This window comes from Suricata suricatta, chromosome 1 (assembly GCF_006229205.1).
Source record: "Suricata suricatta isolate VVHF042 chromosome 1, meerkat_22Aug2017_6uvM2_HiC, whole genome shotgun sequence".
Classification (NCBI taxonomy): Eukaryota; Metazoa; Chordata; class Mammalia; order Carnivora; family Herpestidae; genus Suricata; species Suricata suricatta.
In genome coordinates this window covers 23,299,114-23,314,940 of record NC_043700.1, presented here as the reverse complement: position 1 = coordinate 23,314,940, position 15,827 = coordinate 23,299,114, and the positions used below count along the sequence as shown (strand labels likewise).

Below are 15,827 nucleotides of genomic sequence, written 5' to 3'. Positions count from 1 at the left end.
GCAGTTCCCCGAGGCTGCCTCCTGGGGGCACCTGGGTGGCTCAGTTCCTTGAGTGACTCTTGATTTCCCTTCAGGTTTTGATCTCAGCTGTGAGTTTGAGCCCCGCCCACACCCGACTCTGCTGATGGTGCGTAGCCTGCTTGGGATTCTTCTTCTCTCTCTGGCCCTTCCTTGCTCGTGCTCTTGCTCTCTTAAAATAAATATGTAAACTTAAAAAAAAAAAAAAGGTACACAACTTTTTCCTCTCAGTGTTCCTGGACCCAGAAATCCAAGTGTGTCGGCAGGGCTGTGCTCTCTCCCAGAAGGCAATGCGAGGGGCCAGCGTCAGGCCGCTCCAGGTGTTCCTTGCCTGCGTAATCTCTGTATCCTCATGGCCTTCTCCTTTGTGTCTGCCCGCTCTTCTGCCCTGTATAAGGTCACTTGGCATTGGATGTAGGGTTCACACAGGAAATCCAGGGTGAGCTCACCTTGAGATTCGTAATTACATCCGTAAAGACACTTTTTCCCAATGAGGTCACAGTCCGTTTCCCGGGTTAGGTTATGCACATACTTTTTGGGGGCTCCACAATTCAACCACTACAATACGGATTGGTATCAAAACTTCCAACACTGTGATTAAGTGCTAGGCTAGGGTGCGTACAGAGAGGGTTACAGTATGCACAGATGACACCTAGGAGGAGGCCCTAACTCAGTCTGAAGGGTTCAGGGGAGACTTTTTGAGTGAAGTGTAAGATGAAACCGGAAGACTACCCGGGGCAGGAAGGTGGGCTGGGGGAGTTTTCTGGGTGAGAAACAAAGCATGCTGAATTCAGGGAACTGAGAGAAATTTACTGTGGCTGTGAAATGTGAGATGAGGAAAAGCGGAAGAGACTACAAAAGTAAACAAGGCACAGAATGTGACCATCCTTGAAAACCTTGTCTAGAATATTGGAATTTTAAAGCTATGGGGAGCGGAGGGGAGTGGGATGGATTTCCATTGGATAAAGATAATTTGGAGTGCAGTATGGAGGGTGGATTTGTGGGGTTTAGGACTGGGGCCAAAGAAATCAGTTAGGATGATGTTTGCAGCAATCTAAGCAAGAGGTGGTGAGGGGATCAAGGGGATTGGGATGAGAAATACTGAGGATGTAGAACTATTTTCATAACTATTGTTAGTCACAGCTAAACTCATGGGTGCATTTCTATGTTGTTTCCAAAGTGAAGGTGGAGTCCAAAGGTCTCAATTTTTCATCTGAGCTTTCTTTCTGGAACTATGACTAGCCAGCAGAGAGAGAAAAGGAGATAGAGGGAGGGGTAGCAAGAGGGATCCAGCAACAGCATTTAATAAACACTTTGAATTTATGAAACACATCTTTGACAAATGGATTGACTTCTTTCAGTTCTTCGAGCTGTGAGGACACTTTAATTTGCATTGCTTCCAAGTAAATTTGGCTTTTCAAACCCCTCCCTAAGTGAAAGGGTGAGACTCTGCATTTGAGGGGGCAGATACTGCTTATGACTCACTCCTAATTATATGTACCTGTTTAGTTCTTTGGGTCTCAAAAAGTTACATGAGAAGAAGGTCAGGAATGCAGAAGGGTGTTATCAAGTGGCAGTGGAATTCTGTGCAGAGAGAACAGAGGCAGCGGCAGTAAGAGAAGGTAAATATGTCACTGTGAACATAAGCAGTCCGGAAAAGCAAACAGTAGTGCTTCCGGAAAACCCATCTTCTGCGTCTCACCTGGCTGCCCACTGCCCATAACAGGAAGTGGGACATAATGACTGACACATGGAAATGAGATCACGAGGCATCTGCAAGCGGACTGGCCAGCCCCAGGAGGAACTATTGATGAATTTGCTAATAATTCTTTCAGAATCAAGCTATATTGTTAAGTGGTTGAAATGGTAATAATGACTTGAAAACACTGCATCAAGTATAACTCCTTGGATTTGAAATGCAGAACGACAAAATCAAAAATCCTTAGGCAAGGTTATTATTCACCACTAAGTGTGTTGGCTACACCTCTTTGGGATCTTAAGCATGACGTTGTGATTGCTTTCCATTCCCTTCCAGCAGCAAAGGTTCCTAGGTCCATTTAACTTATATTTGCTTCCAATAGAGACTGACTCTTGTATTTCTTCCATGAGCCCTCGTATTATGTAGGAAACCGCAGTGCAGCCATTTTTATTATTTACTACATTGTTTTGGTCTCTCATCGTAAACAACAGATTTTACCTGACTTCAGGGTACATTGATAACAACTAATAGCATACAAATTTTCCTTCTTTGAGCCTGCAGCCCTGCTTGTTCTTCTATACCATCCTACCTGCCCTCCCTTACCTCAGACAACTTTATGCACACCAAGTTTTGCTACAATGATCTGTGCAATAACTGGAGCTCTAGCTCAGTATTGTACAGTGCTCTGACTTTATTGATTTACTTTTTAATGTTTTTATTTATTTTTGAGAGAGAGAGACAGCATGGGCAGGGGAGGGTCAGAGAGAGAGGAAGACATAGAATCCGAAGACAGGCTCCAGACTCTGAGCTAGCTGTCAGCACAGAGGCTGACGCGGGGCTCGAACCCACGAACCGTGAGATCATGATCTGAGCCGAAGTCGGAAGCTTAACCGACTGAGCCCCCCAGGCGCCCCTACAGTGCTCTGACTGTAGAAGGGAATACTGGAGGCACAGATATTTGGAAGCAGTTCACACGTATAAGTCACTACATCAGCATAGTGACTGATCTGTTGACATGTCCTGTGTAAATCATGTTAAAAATGAAAAGATTTATGAGGCATGTGGGTGGTTCAGTCAGTTAAGCCTCCAACTTCAGCTCAGGACATGATCTCACAGTTCCTGAGTTCAAGCTCCCTGTCAGGCTCTGTGCTGACAGCTCAGAGCCTGGAGCTTCTTTGTATTCTGTGTGTGTGTCTCTCTTTCTGCCCCTCCCCCACCCATGTTCTGTCTGTCTGTCTGTCTGTCTCTCTCTCTCTCTCTCTCTCTCAAAAAATGAATAGACATTAAAAAATGAAAATATTTATGTGAAAGTTAGAAATTAAAGTTCATAATCCACTGGCTTCCTACAAGCAATAGGACTATTGCATTTTTTTCCTATCAATAAAGTAAATGATCTCAGTGTTGGGGTTTGGAAATTTAGGATTATAATAACTATAATGTATTGCATGTGAAGAACAGATTTATTTCCATTTTAAGTTGCTTGGAATAGGCTGATGGACAACCTAGCATACTTTTTGTTTCTAGCCTATGTCAAATTGTAAGTATAAAAACGTAGCGCTTCACATAATCACCAATATGTTTAAAAATTTTTGCGTGAAGATTATACTGAAATCTGCTGGGTAATTTCCTTTCTCTCCTTGCCTCTTTAATGATTGCTCACAGTATGGAACTTGTTTGAAATACTTTTCAGCTTGTTTAAAATTTATCATTCCTCAACCCAAACACAGAAGACATCTGAGAGAAACCACTTTGTAACTTCTAAGTGGACAGAGATAATATTTATGATAAAAGTCTACATTGATCACAGGGAAAGAGTGCAGACTAATTCAATTAAATGAAAATTCATGCCTCAGGGAAAGACTAACTTTTTATTATAAAACTAGAAACTGGGAGAAGCTGAGAAAAATAAACTTTATCTTAGGCTCTATTTTCAGTTTTTAAAAATTATCTTATATTCATGTCAGCATATACCTGAAATGGTAAATTCTCAAAGCTGTGTGTTGTTGTTTTTTTTTCTTCCCACCAAGAGGACAAATGTCTGAAATAGAAGGATAAAACATTTCCTTTCATCGTTCAAAAAGGCCTTAATATTAGGTTTGTGTTACATTTTGATGTTGGCCAATTCTTTCTGATTACTTTTAAATTATAGCTTCTCCATGATAATATGCAACTCAGCATCTTCTCTGTGGGGCTGCAACTTCACATTGGTAACAGGACATGCCACTATTAACACTCTAAATTACAGCTCCTTGGTCTTGTCAATACACACACATGATTCCAGTTAAAGTGAAATGCAAGGGTATTTAAAGTCCCTTCCAGCCGGAACAATCCATGAACCTATGAAAAGCAGATTCTGTCTCTCATCCTATGTTTGTTTGTAGGATGCTGCCGACAACAGTTTAGTCAAGTGAATAATGTTTTCCTTGGCCGGTAAATGAACATATGACATGACGTTAAACATCATGCTACCACCTTACAGTAAAATGTCGACAAAATGCAAGGGATGTTATTGAGAAATGGATTGAAATTACAGTCCTAATGCACAATGGTGAATCCATGCTGTGGGAAATAACAACACTGCACCCAAGAGCTCAGAAGACCAGTCCTGTGTTGACCAAACTCCACTTCCCTGCGCCTTTGGTGGGAGGCTGGGGGTGGAGGGAGTGAGAAAATGGTCCACAGACTTTGAAGGTGATATTTACTGCAGAGGCATAGCCTGCATCTGGTTTCCTTTTACATCTCCCTTGGAAACATGTGGGAGCAGAATGCCACCAGCCAGCTTGCTAATGCTCCTGTGGTAGTAACCACTTAGTTCCTCTGTGTTTCGTCACATCCTCTACTCCAAGTCTCAATAAAGACTGCGTTGTTGCAGGAAGCCAAAGGCTGCATCCAGACTGTGCTTGATTATTGCAGGTATTGAAAATTAATGTATATACACATATCATTTTATATATGTATTATATATTAATTTATGTATGTATATATGTGTGTAATATTTTGTTAAGTAAACTTTCTTTATCCTTAGTATTCCTGCTGTATAGGCTTTATACACTTCACAATTCTCTTAAGAAAAAGTTTAACTCATGGGGCGCCTGGGTGGCTCTGTCGGTTAAGCGTCCAACTTCGGCTCAGTTTATGATCTCACAGTCTGTGGGTTCAAGCCCTGCATGAGGCTCTGTGCTGACAGCTCAGAGCCTGGAGCCTGCTTCTGATTCTGTGTCTCCCTCTCTCTCTGCCCCTCCCACACTCACTCTGTGTGTGTGTGTGTGTCTCTCTCTCTCAAAATAAAGATATAAAAAAATTAAGAAAGAAAAAGTTTAACTCACTCAAAAATTCATAGAATGGATTTCGTGGCATAAGCTGACATTTAATTTAAATAAGATCTAAATAGCAGTGTTGAAAATGAAGGCTCTCATCAGCCCACCAAGCATGAGTACCAATCTTTCTTCTTGTAACAATGGGATGAACAGTGTGGTCAGAGTGCTGTCCTCTGAACAATCACCATCCATCGGACAATTTGCATCACTCTTTGGGACTATGTGCTCTTATCTCTTAAAGTTTATTTTTTATATTGAGAGAATGAGCAGGTAAGGGGTAGAGCAAGAGAATCCCAAGTAGGCTCTGCATTGTCAGCGCAGCGCCCCACAACTAACAACCGTGGGATCATGATCTGAGCCAAAATCACGAGTGGGAAAGCTTAACTGACTAAGCCACCAAGCCACCCCGATGTACTTTTATTATTCAGGGATTTCCTCATTGAGACTCAAGGAAGATGAAAATGGAAATTTGAACTTTTATCAGATATTCATGAAGTACATTTCTCATCTGCTTTGCTCGGACTGAAATACCTTTGGGTTCCTCTTCCAAGTGACTCTAAAGAAAATTTTCAATTGTGCATTAGGCCAATATGTGAGTGGAATATGAAAAATTGTAATCATAATGGAATTTTTAACAAAAAAGGAATTTTTTACCTTGCTTTTTTCCTTATGTTTTTGATGGGTTATGCTGTTAAATCACCTTGTTATGATTATCCACCATGAATAAATTAATTATCGGCACTCTGTTAATGATTCTTACATATCTATGAGGGTATGAAAATTATTAAGCATCACTGTCTGTCTAATCACCATCTGAGAGTTGAGCCGTTTTGTGAGTGCGTTTCCTGATAATGCTTTAGTCATCAAGCAAACGTCCAGAATCTTCATTTCACTTTTCTGCCAACTAATCAAATACTAGCTAGGGGGAAATGAACATATCTAGCATTTTTTTTTCAGGATTCACTCATATGCTGAAATCAGATTATTATTTATTCATTTGAGGTAAGGTGGGCCCAGAAATTATGAAGCTAAAAATCTAAGTTTGAAAACTGAAAGCTGTTTTGCCTGAGGTAAAGTATGGCATATGAAGTGCTATTCTCCTCTTCTGGTGTTTTTATCACCAAGAAATAGTTTGGAAAACACACCTTAGCATTTAAAAGTGACTATTTACAAATGATTTCTTGGGCGTCTGGGTGGCTCAGTTGGTTAAGTGTCCGACTTCAGCTCAGGTTATGATCTCATGGTTCGTGAGTTCTAGCCCTGTGTCGGGCTCTGTGCTGACAGCTTGGAGCCTGGAGTCTGCTTTGGATTCTGTATCTCTTTCTCTCTCTACCCCTCCCCTGTTCATGCTCTGTCTCTGTCTCTCTCAAAAAATAAATGAACATTTAAAAAAAATAAAAAAATTAAAAAATGACTTTCTTGAAGTATTTGTTTATTTCATTTACCCTAAGACCGAAATCTGTGTATTAAAAAATAACATTTCATTTATCAAGAACAGTTAAAGTAAGAACAGAGAGATTCCTCTCCTTCATTCTCACGAGGCCACAGTCGTTTCATCTTTCAAAGCTCAGCTGAGGCATCACTTGGTGAAACCTTCTTTGACTTCCTCACAGGGATGGGGTCCCTCTCCTAGCCTGTAATGCTTTAGCTCCACAGATCTTGGTACTTTCTTTCTTGGATTAGGTTGAACCATGATGTTACTCTACTTGTGATTCCAAACCTAGTATTATATTAGATTATAAAAGTAATAGTTATTAAAGTTAATTTAAGTGAATATTTTGTTATGTGTTATTTATGTGACATAGCCCTTTCAATATGTAAGTTCATTTACATAAGGATATATATATATGAGTTTTATTCAGATCTTACACTGCATCCGACAAAATGCTGGGAAGGAGAAGGTACTTAATGTTTATTTAGTTAATGAATGCATATTCCATGCTTTACTACATGATAGTATGGTATAGTATATATGATACTATATAATATGATTCTATATGATTCTAAATCCTCTCTCAAATGTTATCAGTCTTTCCCCACACTTGTTCAGATAAGTTAAGCTCACCCTAAGATCCATAACAAGGGCAGGTTAGTAAAACAAACAAGAAAAACAACTACTACTAATAACTGAAGTCCATGGTGTTGTCTGTGTACCAGGCACTGTTTTCATTACTTCTATATATTAACATTCAATCTTTCTAACAACAGAGTGAAGTATTCCATTATACAGGTGAAAAAACCAAGGCACAGAGGAAATGAGTAACATACAAAGATACAAAGCTACACGTGAGGGAAGCAGTTTGGTTTCAGAGCCCACTGGGTTAATTACTTGGTTCTATGCATACTCATAGTGTAGAAGGTGTGGAGGCTTACCATTGACCTTGAGAAACCTCCAGTTAAAGTAGCTACGGACCCCGGCTGCTATTTATGCTATGAATAGAGACTCTGCCTGCAATTTTCCAGTTATTCAATTGTCAAACCACTTTGAATTTTGTTAAAATGGATTGTTACAGTAGTTGTACTAGGTAGTTGTTTAATCACATTTTCTATCTCATTTAATATTCTAGTGACCCTGTGATGTAGGGAATGTTGCCTTCATTCTTTGGGGGGATATATAAGCTTCACAAAGATTAAATATCATCCCTTAATTTAGACTGTGCTCTTTCTCCTCACCATAGCTTATTTTCTTGGTTAGAAAATCAAGCTCAGACGAAGCTACTCATTTTCTAGACCAAATAATAATGCTATTTCAACTTGTTTTTAAAACCCTGGGTTAACTTGTAATGTATATAAAACATTTAATGTATATAAAATCCTTTTAGAAGTTCCATGGGCTCAAAAAATAGAACCCATAATTGAAAAGTTTCATTAATCACTAGTTTTATTCCTCTGCCAATGTAGAAACAGAACTGATAAAAGAATAAAAGTGTATTTTCCTATTTGCTTACGTTTCCTTTGAAAGTTGTGAGGTTATCTCGAAAGTAGCACTATAATTTTCTTGATAGTTAGAAAACTACCTGTGGAATAGAGATCGTGTTGGCAGCGAGGATAATAAGTACCTTATTTCTAAGAACATGAGCCAGAAAGTGAGCAGATTTTGCTGGGAGCACTGTGTTTAGTGCCCAGATACCAGAGGCAGGGCCTGGTTCTGTAGGCTATTAGTTATCCCAACTTTTGTGGATATTGGCATTTCTTCGAGGGAGGCAGCCAAAACCTATGGTGGTTTTGTTGGTATTAAGAGATTAATAAGTTGGTCCTGGTTTATAGTAACAGAAATCCATGAGGAAGAAACTAAATCAGTTTCACTGTTATGACAGCCTTTAATGTACAGTCGGCTCTGAAATACCCATCAATTATTTAAAATAACATCATAAATGTATTAATTCTTAGGCTAATAAAAGCTGATGTTGGGTTAATGTGAATTTATTAATGATCTTGTTACTAATAATGTAAATTTGCAGTTGGGTCCAAGTCACTGCTTGGATCAGAGGCCCATCACATTCATAACTACTTAAAAAAAATCTGAACAAGAAAAATCTAGATCTAATTGTTTTCATTCAGAGTAAATTTTCTGCCTTAGAGGCACCTAGCAACAAATCTCCTTACTTTATGTGGTTTTTCACAATATAAATTACAGGGAAATTTACTATTGTGTGATACTTTCTAAACAAACCCCTAATCTCTCCTACTCATTTGTCTTTCAGTCTCTTACTCTATTTCTCCTGTCATTTCCCCTTCCACTCCACTCCTGACTTCCTCGGAATGACATGACCCAGAAAAGCTGGAGAATTTCTGAACCAATGGCCTCCCACCATTTTTTATCACATGCTCCTCTGTGAGCACGTGTATGTTATTTACTTATAAACTATAACATACATACATTTGTATTAATATATAAGATATCTTATAGATACAAAATTAAAGGATAAAAATTAAAAATGAATGTGAATGGATATTCTAATATTTTCCTTCCCTACCCTTACTCTTGCCCATTCCTCTCTGGAAACAATTGAGTAGATTCTAAGTAACATTTACCCCTCCGATGTCTATGCACCAATTAGTTAAAATTAATTCATTGTTTCGAGACCAGTGGTGGTGATAATCAAACTCAAAGGTTGCCTTGGAGAACCAGATTTTACATAGTTCTTTTCAGCCTCCTCTCTCATGCTCTGTTTCAGCATGAAAGTAGCAGGGAGCACAGAGAGGAGACTATGGCACAAAGCATGTGATATGTGCTGTCTGATTTGGGCTGTATGATTCCATTTCTTCTGCATCTTTATTCCTGGGTTCTTGACACCTGATTTTGTCTTCTGAAAAGAAGTTGTTTACCATGCGAGGAATATTCATTCATTCAAACACTGATGAATAGAGTTCAAAGCACTGGGCTGAAGACTACAGACAAAACTGCTCCCGTCAGCTGCTTCAGTTTTATTTAGCAGTGGCAGGATCAAATGATTTTATAGTAAAGGTTTCAAAAGAGAGAAGTCCTCTGTGAATGAAGAGAGAATAAGGCAACTATCTGAGCTGAGGAAATTTGGAAAAGTCCCCCCACCAAGTGAAACCTGTTGAGGATCTTGGACCAGGAGCTCACAGGGGCCTCCCCTGCAGCCTGGTAGAGATGAGTCGGAGAACTCTGGCCCTAAACTGCAGAGTTCCTCATGTGAACCAATAATAACAATAATTCCTCTCCACCTGCTCTATAAGCACTGGAGTCAAATTCACATCCCTTGTCTCCTTGCTAGACTCAGGCTGGTGATAACCATAACTGCATCGTGCTAAAATAGAATCTGACTCCAGCCTGCTACAAATCCACTTTTCATCAAGGACTTGAAGTCTCGCTTCTCCTAGCAGGTGACTGGTGCTTCTCTTGGTAACCTTCTATAGCGTATCCTCCCCTCTGTTCCTTCCTCTCTCTCTCTCTCTCTCTCTCTCTCTCTCTCTCTCTCTTCCTTTTCCTTCTTTCCCCCTTCCTCTGCCCCACCACTTTTCTCTTTCTCATGCACTACTGTTCCCTTCTGTGCTAGCATACAGCGTGAGTCAGACAGATGCCTTCCCTGAGAACACTCTAGCAGCGTGTCAGGGATTGTATGCGCCACAGTGGAAGGAACTGCTGTCTGACTCATGGCGGTATACCACATCCCTGGACTAGGGCCTGGGATATTGAAAATGCTCCATATTAATTATTGATTGGTTTTATCAGAGACTAGATCTGGTGTTATCCTTTATCATATAATGATGAGAGGGGACTATATATAGGGAAGCTATGTCAATTATGAGGCAAAATACTTGAGCCCCAAATGTCTGCAGATATGGTTTTGGCTTTCTAGTTGTTAATAAGGCAAAAACTGGTTTAAATGGCATAAAATAATTTGATGGTTTTCAGTGGCCTAACAACACAAAATGAGTGGCTCTCAAAGTTGCAAAATTTACCTGAGACACAAACCCAGCTAAAATATGGCTGGGAAGACCCAGCGATATCTCTCTACAGGCCCAATTTCCGCCTGGTAATGACTTTTCTCTGCCAGTCCTAATCCTGGAGCCAGGAAAACAAAGTTTAGAAACAATATAATCTACCCAACAGAACTATCTGTTTAATATTTTTTTAATGTTTATTTCTGAGAGACAGAGCACAAGTGGTGGAGGGGCAGAGAGAGAGAGAGAGAGAGAGAGAGGGAGAGAGAGAGAGGGAGAGAGAGAGAGGGAGACAGAGTCCAAAGCAGGCTCCAGGCTCTGAGCTGTCAGCGCACAGCCTGATGTGGGGCTCAATAGACTGTGAAATCATGACCCGAGCCGAAGCAGGATACTCAACCGACTGAGCCACCCAGGCGCCCCCAGGACTATCTGTTTAAAAACCCTGTGAACTTAGTATAAAATCGTGCTGTTATTATGAATCTACTTGCAGAGTTATACATACTTACCCTGCTTTGTCTTCCTTCCTTCTTTGTCAAATGATAGTAGGCTTATTAACAAACTCTAATTTTTCCACTAGTCCCTGTTTCATTCAACATATCTGGGGGCTTTAGCTTAGCCATCCTTTTGTTTTTTATTTCTTAGATAATTTTTTCCTGCCCTTTTGTATTCTTCCATCTGGCTTCCTATCTTGGTCCATTCTATCTTCTCCATAACTTATAATGTTGTTTATGTCACCCACTGGTCAATGACAGCCTCTTCATGCTACAAGGCTCCCACAGAAGCAGTAGGAGACAGAAAAAAACAAGAAGGTCATAGAAAGGAATGAGAAAGTCATTTCAAGTAGAAATGTGCTTTTACTGAATTTATACATATTTTAGAGATAGGGCAAGGAGAAAATACTTGATTTTATAAGTTATTTCTAATTAATGTATTAAATTTGTCCAGAGGTGAAGTACAGTATATAATGTTTAATGTTTTGCTCCTGGGGAGTTTTCCTTAAAGAAGTGTAGCATTTAATCAACATCACTTTGAAAAGTTTCCTAACACAGAAGGAAGGGTATTCTGTAGTGTGAAATTAAATCAAGTATTTATTCAAAATACCACCTAACATCTAGCAAATCAGTTCATTCCTTTCACCACAGGCCATGATACACTGGAATAAATTTGTTAGAGTGTTGCTCCTCAACATATTTAATGGTATGAGTGATAACTCAATATAAAATTTCTCCTCCTTCTTTGATAATAGAATTTTTAAGACACCTGCAGACACTTGCAGACTCCTTACCCAGAGTGCTGACTCCATTTCTCAGCCCTTATGGCTTAGGTGTGCCCATGTAAGTAAATTCTAGCACATGAAATGTGAGAGGAAAGAAGTGTGCACCTTCTGGGTCCTGCCTTCACAAAGGACTGTGGCCATCCCTGCACCCCTCCTCCCATTGACTTGACTACCGATAAGGGCTCAATGTGGTAGGGTAGATAGATGGAAGGGGTCTGGGGCTGTGAAAACATAGAGGCTACATATTGGCAAAGTACTGTTTACCCCCAATTATTAAGTGTGTGTTAGAAAAAGATGTTATATTTAATCCAATTTTATCTTGGCTTTCTATGACAGCAGTCAAAACTACAGAAAAAATGATAGAGTTCCATTTATTGGTTGGAATATGAGATTTTTGTTCGAATGTGGAATCAGGTATCTTCTCAAGGTTCAGATCATTTTTGCAATATATTCTGAAGTTTATGTTATATTTTAATATGGATTATGTTTTATGTGAGCAAATAAAAATATGTTCATACATTTATACAACTATTATGGTTATGCAAAACTTTGGGAACTATTTAAATAGTCTCTAGAGAAGACTGAATGTTGGATTCTCTTTAATTAGCTAACCGCCATCAAGAACAAATACACTAGTTCTTTAAAAAGTCTAACCTCAAGCCTTTCCCTACATATTTTCCATCTTCACATCTCATTTGGTTTAAAGAGACCACTTCTTAGAGTGGCTCCCTCCTCCAGATTTCTGTGGAATTTGTCTCTGAGAATTGCTCTGAACCAGCTGCCTTACCCCAAAGACCCACCCACACTTTATAAGTGCTGGTCATCTGCCACACGACCTTCTGACTCATTTGCTCATGTCTGCTCCAAATCCACTTGGTTTCCCCTTGATTTCATTGGCTTCACTTTAATTATATATTTCATCATATTTAGGAGTATTATCAGCTTAAAAGATTAATATTTATATATACTACAAATGTAGGCCTCCCCACTTGAGATGATTAATAAAAATATGTGTAGCTATCCTTGGACGGCCAGAGATAACACTGGAAAGCAACAACAACAACAACAACAAAAATACAGCATGCAAAACAGTGAATGCCTGCCAAGATTTACAGGTTTCAAGAAATGATAATATATATCTAAACTACAATGATAGCTCTACAATGCTATTTCAGTACATTCTCAGGATCACTCTTAGGAACTCTACTTGAGTTTTCTATTCTTTTTTTTTTCAAGTCTAAAAACTTTGATTATATCCTGACCCCCTCCCCAACCCCCCACCCAAAAAAAATCATGCTCATGAATTCAGTGAAGGATTTGGCTCACTCACATGACCATCAGATAATGAGCTGATTAAAGTTCTCTAAAATTTAATTAGCTTATATTCTACTTCACCTTTTCATACACTAATCTTAAAGCTGTCTCCAAGGCTGACAAATTGTTTTAAAGATATGGACAATGAAGCAAATTATTTTCAGCATCTGGCACCTAACACCTGTGACATGAAAATGTGGCTGGTGTGTCTCCCCAAAAGGTTTATCTGTTTTAAATGATGTGCACTGGTATTAGGAGTGGAGTGGCTGACTGGAATTCTTGTTGATGTTTTGAAAAACTTTATACACACTTGTTTCTGTTTCATAGAAATAATGGTACTCACAATAACTATATAAAGGTCATTTTGTGCCATGCATAACATGTTCCAAATACTTTATGTATCTAATATTAGTTTGTTTTTGTACTTCTGTCCGTTGCATGCATTTCATCCATAGTTCTATCACCTTTTATAACAATTATGTAGGGTAAAAAGGGAAAATCCCCTGCTTCTATACTTTTAATTCCATTCTTTCCAAATAACTGCTATTAACAATTTTATGCCTAGATAGCCAAATTTTTGCATAGTCTTTTTTAATCATACAGAGAAGTTTATACCCTTGTTCCTATTTATTTTATATTTTTATCTATATATACACATTTTGTCACATAAGCTTTGTATGTACTATATATACATACAGGTATATACATACTGGTCTGCCACTGTTTTTTTCCAAATATACTATATCATGAGATCATTCGATTAGTGTACATTGGTCTCCCTCTATCTTTTAATGACTACATAACACTCCAAACCCTAGATAAACAATAATTAAGCATTCTTTAAGGATGGAAATTTAAGTTCTTTTTTTTCAGTAACATTCAATACAATGACAAACATTTCTGCACATTTATAAGTTTGCATTACTATTTTCTTTGGTAAAGCTCTAAAATGGCTAATTGCCAATTCAAAGGTATTTTAATACTCATTCACTATCAAATAGAACAGGAATTCCTACAGACTTTAGTTATAGAGCTTTCTCTTATAATGATACTTTTCCAGAGTTAATTCCAAACTTGAAATTTTGCAATTAATCTGTTTATTACAAAGCGTCCCGAATGAATTCTAGAATCAAAGCAAATGTTCCATCAGACAATGCCATAACACTTTAGAATGACAAAATGCTTAAAATAGAATATTTAAGTTCGAACTTGTAAATAGGTTATAATTACATCGCTTATAATGTAACTATGCTATAGTGACATGTCCAAGAGAAAATTCTTTCCAGCATTCTTAGTATTGATATAAATGTCCAAGTGGTGAGCATATGTTTCTGGAATGTTTAATGTTTGTTGGCAGTTGGGCAGGGTTTGTCTTATTTTAGGGGAGCTATGTCATAGGTCGATTAATAATTTCTTACGTCAGTCATTATTGCATTCCCAGCAGATTTGATAGGATATATGACATTTCTGGAAAAGTGACCTGAGCATGCCAATAATAACAACTTTATGGAGCGTTAATACTTCAATACAATATATATGATCTTTGCCGTCAAGTCGTTGACTTCATTTAAACTAACTTATGACATGTTACTGATCTAGTTTGTTAGCAAAACCACAGTTTATGGAAACCAGACTTTTTTTTTAAACCACAAAGAGTTGGAGATTATTTCTTTCCTCATTGTACAGAGCCCCAATTGAACAGAACTGAGAACACTGGTTTGTGTTAGGAGAACTGTCGTTATAGATTAATATTATATCAAAAGAGGAGGAAAGATGTTGTTCGGTCCACAGGGAGTTTTTGATGCCAATGACCATGTTGCATTTGTGGAAGAAATTATATTTGTATTTACATCAGAATAGTAAACCACTACACTGTTGGAAGAATTTGGGGAAAATCCTAAAGATAAGACAAATTTTGGCCAAGAGTCTACTAGCTAAAGCATGCTTCAGATAACTCTACTCCAATCTTTGCTTCTCTCACTTGCAAACTTCTTAGGGGAGCATGGCATCTAAAGGATTAGTTAAAGGAGCCTCACTATAAAAATAATTTCAGTTATTGATTCTTTTTGATTCAGAGTTAAAGAAAAGTTGATACATCTAATGATAGCAAATGTGCCACAGCATTATTTTTATCAAAATATTTGGGGTTAGGGCATAATGTTATCTTTGTAGGTGTAAAGGGGTCATTTAAAAATTTTTTTTAACATTTATTTATTTTTGAAAGACAGAGAGACAGAGAAAGAGCAGGGATGGGGCAGAGAGAGAGGGAGACACAGAATCCAAAGCAGGGGCTCCGGGTTCTGAGCTGTCAGCACAGAGCCCGATATGGGGTTGAAACCCATGAACCGTGAGATCATGACTTGAGCCAAAGTCGGCCGCTTAACCAACTGAGCCATCCAGGTGCCCCAAGGGGTAATTTTTAACATGTGATTCATACCACTTTAATTTTGACAAAATATATTTTTAAGGAAAAATGAAATAAGTGCAAATAATTGGTTTTAAATAAAGAAAATATTATTACCTTCTTTCTAAAAACTAGAGAACATTCTTCAGCTAGGACTTGAACTCTGAGCTATCGGGTGGCTATTTAATGACAACCAAGGAAAGTGAAACCAATTCTGTCTTCGACACAATTCCAAAAAGCATATGATAAATACTATTAGTGAAATGAATCAGTTATTATATTTTAGTTTTTGCACATTCTGATGCTTCCCCTAAGACGATAATCCTTGAGTTATACCGCAACACTATAGGGCAGAAGAAACATCTACATATCTCTTTAATCCTAGCC

The 15,827-nt window shown here is 38.4% G+C and overlaps 1 protein-coding gene across 2 annotated transcripts in view; it reads right to left on the bottom strand.

The window, feature by feature from the left end:
* Window positions 1-15,827, bottom strand: part of LOC115288180 (rho GTPase-activating protein 7-like) — a 97,921-nt gene that overhangs the window by 65,653 nt on the left and 16,441 nt on the right. The gene's annotated exons all lie outside the window — the stretch shown is intronic.